The sequence below is a fragment of the Phocoena phocoena genome, chromosome 1 (genome assembly GCF_963924675.1).
Source record: "Phocoena phocoena chromosome 1, mPhoPho1.1, whole genome shotgun sequence".
In the NCBI taxonomy this organism is placed as follows: Eukaryota; Metazoa; Chordata; class Mammalia; order Artiodactyla; family Phocoenidae; genus Phocoena; species Phocoena phocoena.
This window is the reverse complement of record NC_089219.1, coordinates 24,847,473-24,853,847: the sequence shown is the minus strand read 5'-3', so window position 1 is coordinate 24,853,847 and position 6,375 is coordinate 24,847,473. Positions and strand designations below refer to the sequence as shown.

The 6,375-nt window shown below is 49.5% G+C and overlaps 1 pseudogene; it reads left to right on the top strand.

Annotated features, from left to right (window-relative positions):
- Positions 1-3,722: 3,722 nt before the first annotated feature.
- LOC136123199 (methylosome protein WDR77 pseudogene) lies at positions 3,723-4,740 on the top strand (annotated as a pseudogene).
- Positions 4,741-6,375: the final 1,635 nt, after the last annotated feature.

The following is a 6,375-nucleotide window of genomic DNA, read 5'->3' as shown; positions in this document are numbered from 1 at the left end:
AAATGTTAGAAAACAATGTACACTCAAAGGAGGCTGGATGTCTAGTCCCAGGGAATCACGCGCAAGATGGAAAGAACGGGACGCTCATCATACAATTTTAAACTATATCCCGTCACCAGACTACACAGCACTGTGAACTCATATAATTTGTAATTCCTGCAATGATCTTATGAATCTCTCAATTGCATTGGATTTGTGAGTGTGTGTGCGCATGTTAAAGATGTTAATTTATTAAATAAAAGTATGTTAAACACACCACAGTTGTGGCCAGACTGTTTCGGCATGTCTTCGTTTTTAAATTATTGGGAGCCTCAAAAATAAGAACTGGTTTGGGCCTCTCTTGGCCTGTGAGAGTCCCTGCTGTGTGAGACGTGCAGGTGGGTTTGCACATACACGCACTGTGGGGATGCAAGCACACGTGGCTGGGTGAGGCTGACACCCATGGGAGTGCCCACCCAGGAACTCAGACTCCTCTAGGTCCCCATGAGGCCAGCACCGTTCTCAGGGCGAGGGAATGTCTTGGGGCTGAAGAAAGGAAGCCACGGGCCCCATGGCAGTCTAGGGGACCAAGAACTCTCTCATCCAAGGCTTGGACACTCTCAGGCCAAGCGGCGTCCCCTAGCCAGCTGTGGAGTGTGGGCGGCGGAACCTGGGGTGTTTCCCCAGGACAGCAGCGTAAGGCAGGGTGTCCTGCGGCCCCGTGGCTCCTCCCTTTCTCTCCATACACTCCCTTCCTCTCCTCCCTTCCTCTCCTCCTGACTAACCACTCTTCCTCCCCTGCTCAGTGCCTGTTGGTCCAAACTGTCAGCAACCCCCATTGAACAGAAGGGGAAACTGAGGCCTGGAGAGAGCAGAGCTACCCAGGCCACACAGCAAGGTAGCAGCAGCATCAGAACTGAGCTCCAGCCTGCATGCTATTCTCTGCACCACTGCCGTCCACCTCTGCATCTCCCTCCTTCTGTAAGGAAGGGTGGGGGTCCAGGCCCAGCAGACCCAGCAGGTGAGGCCCCAGAGTGCCCTCCTTCCTGTGTGGGTCACATACAAGTTCCAGCAGGCCACGTGGGCACCAAAAACAGAGCATGGCTGGGAGGCTGGACTCAGGTTCTAATCCCAGCTCTGCCATAGACCCTGTTGGAGTGAACCTGGACAGTTTCCTGTCCCTCCCAGGGCTTCAGTTTCTCCACCTGTAAAACAAATAAGGTGAACTACAGCAGTAGTTCACATGTTTGGAAGCAGAACCCTGAGCAGCTACAAGAGTTGCTGCCCTTTGTTGGTGCAGGGAAGGCAAATAGACCTCCATCCACTCAGCCCCCTCATCTGCCCTCCACCAAGGAACTCGCCAAAGAAATTTCCACCCAATTGCAGAACCAGGGGATAAGAGATCAGGCTTCATCACCGAACAAGGCTGGGCTGCTACCAGCTGTGTAAGGCTCCCCAAGCCTCAGCTTGCTCCTCTGTAAAACGGGGCTAACAGTACCAACCTCCTAGGGCTGTGTGAGATTAAATGAAATAATTCATGTCCAGTGCTTGGTACCTGATGAACCTAGTAAAACTTCAGGCAACAGTGGCTCTTATTACTAGTCACCCCCAGATGAGAACCACTGCATAAGCCTGCTGGCTTCACCATGCGTTGTATCTGTTCTTCTGGCCCCAAAGCCAGTGCATTTTGGAAGCTGCTACCCCAGATTCCTCAGCTGACCTATCTCTGCAGCTGCTCCAGAGCAGCTGGGCATGCAGAGGCTGCTTCGAGGCCAGGCCTGGCCCCGAGGAGGGGAAGAATAGGGCTCCCTGCAATCAGGCTGGCCTGGGAGCAGGGGCCGGGAGAAGGGTCAGTTTCATCTGGATGACAAAGCCTCTGACAGGCCATCATTAGCTCCCCTCCCCTGCCCTGTGCCAGGCCCTGACCTGGCTCCTGAAGCTCCAGAGAGAAGGCAGCAGGTATTTAGCCAAAGCCTCTCATCCCCCGGGGCCCTCCCCTGGCTGCCTGGTGACACGAGCAGGAGGGAAAGTCAGCTTGAAGCGGGGGTCCCCAACCCACCAGGCAGCAATCAGCCCCAGGGTGGACAGCCACTTGGAATTGAGAATCCTACAATGTTGGAGCTGAAGGAAACTCACAACTACCTAACGTATATATATATATATATATATACAGTGGAATATTATTCAGTCTTAAAAGGGAAGGAGGGACTTCCCTGGTGATGCAGTGGTTAAGAGTCTGCCTTTCAATGCAAGGGACAGGGGTTTGAGCCCTGGTCCAGGAAGATCCCACATGCCGCGGAGCAACTAAGCCCGTGCACCACAACTACTGAGCCCGTGCTCTAGAGCCCACGAGCCACCACTACTGAGCCTGCGTGCCACAACTACTGAGCCTGCTTGCCGCAACTACAGAAGCCCGCACGGCTAGAGCTCCGCAACAAGAGAAGCCACAGCAGTGAGAAGCCTGCGCACCCCCAACGAAGTGTAGCCCCTGCTCATCGCAACTGCAAAGAAAGCCCGCGTGCAGCAATGAAGACCCAATGCAGCCAAAAATAAATAAATAAATAAATCTTTTATAAACAAGAAACACCTCTAGTGTCTCCTCTTATTTAACAGATGGGGAAACTGAGGCTGAGACAGGGGAAAGGGCTTACACCCATGCACACAATGGGTGACTGTTGAGAGGTGCTCCCTGACTTTCTGTTCCTTCCCCAGCAAGCTCCGCTCTCACCCCGGGCTGCTGCAACCACCTCCTAACCTGGACTCCAGATTCCAGCTGGCTCTTTGGCACACCTACCAGTGCAATTTCTTCAATCTTTTAAAAAAATAACGTTACTCCTTTACTCTGGGTTTTGTTTCTCCCAGTTATAAAATATACCTGTTCCATGAGAGCAGGGACCTCATTTGTCTGGTTCACCCCAGGATCCAATCCCCCAGATTTTTGCGTCAGGCAGGGCGTTGAGGAAATACAAGAATGCTTTAAAAAGGTAAAAAGAAATCACCCGTGACTTCCCACCCTCAACGTGCTTTAATATATCTTATTCTTTTTTAAAAATTTATTTTATTGAATTATAGTTGATTTACAATGTTGTGTTAATTTCTGCTGTACAGCAGTGATTCAGTTATACATATATATACATTCTTTTTCATATTCTTTTCCATTATAGTTTATCAAAGGATATTGAATATAGTTCCCTGTGCTGTACAGTAGAACCTTGTTGTGTATCTATTCTATATATAATAGTTTGCATCTGCTAGTCCCAAACTCCCACTCCATCCCTCCCCCACCCCGCTCCCCCTTGGCAACCACAAGTCTGTTCTCTATGTCTGTGAGTCTGTTTCTGTTTCACAGATAGGTTCATTTGTGCCATATTTTAGATTCCACATATAAGTGATAACATATGGTATTTGTGTTTCTCTTTCTGACCTCCTTTGCTTAGTATGATAATCTCTAGTTGAATCCATGTTGCTGCAAACGGCATTATTTCATACTTTTTATGGCTGAGTAGTATTCCATCGTATAGACGTACCAACATCTTCTTTATTCATTCCTCTGTTGATGGACATTTAGGTTGTTTCCATGTCTTGGCTACTGTGAATAGTGCTGCTATGAACGTAAGGGTACCACTTCACCATGAACGTTTTCCTGGCCATCAAGATGTTTTCCTGAGGAGGGACCACGTGGGGGTTGGCAGAGCTGAACCTCTGGCGGGCGTCCAGTTTGGGGCCAGGTTGGAGTTGGAACCATGGAGATTTGGAAGGAAACCCCACCCCCAACTTGTGCCCCTGGCAGCGGGGAGTGGAACCATCCCCCTGATGCGCCCACCTGTATGGAGCATCAGTTGGAGGCGGTGTGGTATCGGGGCATTCCTGCTGACGGCTTCCAGCTTGAGTGGCCTCTGCTGGGCTGGCTCCCTCTGGCTTTTTAGGGACCATTGTGCTGTCCGCAAGGAAGATTTCTGCTCCGCTGGAGTCCAGACGGAGGCTGGAGTGGCTGACCTCACTTGGGTAGGGGACAGAGGTATCCTAATGGCTTCCACTTCAGGTGCTGTTGAATTGTGGGAGCTGGATGAGAATGAGACACTCATTGACAGCAAGTTCTGCAAGTATGAGCACCATGACATCGTGTCTGCAGCGTCCCAAGCTCTGGCACACAGCGGTTGGTGGTAGCAAAGACTTCTGCATCAAGGTTTGGGACCTTGCTCGGTAGATGATTCCGAATTCATACCGAGCTCACTCTGGGCAGGTCACCTGTGTTGCTGCCTCTCTACACAAGGACTCCGTGTTTCTTTCGTGCACTGAGGACAGTAGAATTTCACTGTGGGATATCCACTGCCCCAAGCCAGCATCACAGGTGGGCTGCAGTGTCTCTGACTACCTTCCTACCTCCCAGCTTTGGCATCTTCAGTGGAGTAAAGTCTTTGTCTTCGCTGATGAGAATGGACTGTCTCCCTTGTGGGCACAAAGAGTGCAAGCTGTGCCCTCAGCTCAGCTGTGCGCTCCCAGTGTTTCACTGGGCTGGTGTTCTCCCCACACAGCGCTCCCTTCCGGCCTCTGTCAGTGAAGACGGCTCACTTGCTGTGCTGGACTCAGGCATTGCCGAGGGGTGTAGAAGCTGAGCCCACAGAGACTGTGAGAGATACTACTCTGTCCCTGCGAAATCACTCCCTTCTTACCCCAGTGGGCTGGGACCGTCAGGTCACCCACCATATCGTGCCCACAGAACCTCTCCCAGAGCCTGGTCCTAAGAGGGTTGCCAAGTAGGTTGGATTTCAGACAAAAAGCAACCCCCCCGTGAGTATCCACTCCCTTTGCCCCTGCCCTCTCAGTTTGTGAGACAACACAGGAGCCTTATACAGTACGTTGATACGTCAGACCTGTGCAGTTAATAGGCACTGTCTCTCAGCCTGGGGCAGGCTGGATTCTGGGGTCCCGTAGTCAGGGAAGAAAAACTTCCTTGAACATGGATATGTATGTGTGTCTGAGTGTGTGTGTAGATACATAGCTGTTGCTGGCAGGGGGAATAAAAAAGCCATCCCACATCTTTCCCTAGACCCAATCCCCACCCCACAATGTTAATCAAAGATTTTGTTTTTAAAGAAAAAGGTTGTTTTCCTTTTTTTTTAATTTTATTTTTTTAATACAGCAGATTCTTATTAGTTCTCTATTTTATGCATATTAGTTCATATATGTCAATCCCAGTCTCCCAGTTCATCCCACCACCACTACCACCACCACTTCACCCCACCCCACCCCCGTTTTCCCCCCTTGGTGTCCATACATTTGTTCTCTACATCTGTGTCTGTATTTCTGCCTTGCAAACTGGTTCAGCAGTACAGGAGATTTTTTTTTAAAAGCAAGACGTTATTTGAGAGATTTTGTTTTGTTTTGTTTTTTGGGGTTATTTGGCCACGCCCTGCAGCATGTGGGATCTTAGTTCCCTGTCCAGGGATCAAACCCACGACCCCTGCATTGGAAGTGAGGAGTCTCAACCACTGGACCACCAGGGAAGTCCAACAAAAGGTTTTTATGCTTCCCATGTAGCTGTGCGTGAGGAATTGGCCTTGTCTGGATGAGGTATGGGATGTGGGCATCCCTGGATTCTTGGAAGCAGCTCATAGACTGCTCATAGGGATAGGAGCAACTTAATTTTTTTATAGAGCTTAATTCACCTTTATCATGTGTTTCCGTTCACATCCAGCCCAGCTCACCTTGAGGAAGAGCCAGCACACTCACCACAGTTTTGCTCATCTCCTTGATGAGCCAGAAGTCCACTTTCTGGCTGAATAAGAAGTTTGGCTGGCACCTGTGTAATGCCCACCCCACACCCCCATGGAATTATGTATATGAGAGATGAGTGTATTTCTGCCACAGACTCCATAGAACAAAGTTTCAGGATGGAGAGCTTAATGGCATTTCAGTTAAAAACTGACACAGGCTTGCATAGGAATGTCTGCCATTGTCCCACCTGAAAACAGCCTGGGGCCTGAGCTTTTTTGCCTCTGGGCCTCTGTCTCTGGATATAAGAAGACTGAATGCTGTTTTGGGGGACTCTGAAGATTTTAAATGTGGCATCAGATAGAGAATCAGAAGTACCAGTCAGTGAAATAAGAAGTTGATTCATTGTTTTAAAAAAAGGAAGAAAAGATGTTTTCTTAACACCATTGAGAATGGCTCTGTCAGTGGGTGTCCCCCTCCTCAGAAGTCACCTTCTTAGCAAGGCTCCTGGGACCACTCAGCCTAAAGTGATCCACTCGATCACTTTATTTTCTTCATGACATATATCACTATCCGAAATTATCTATTCCCTCATCTGTTCACTAGTGTCTTGTTTGTCTGCTTATTAAACTAGCCACGAGGCAGTTTAAGCCCTAGGACAGGAGGAACTAATGCACCCCT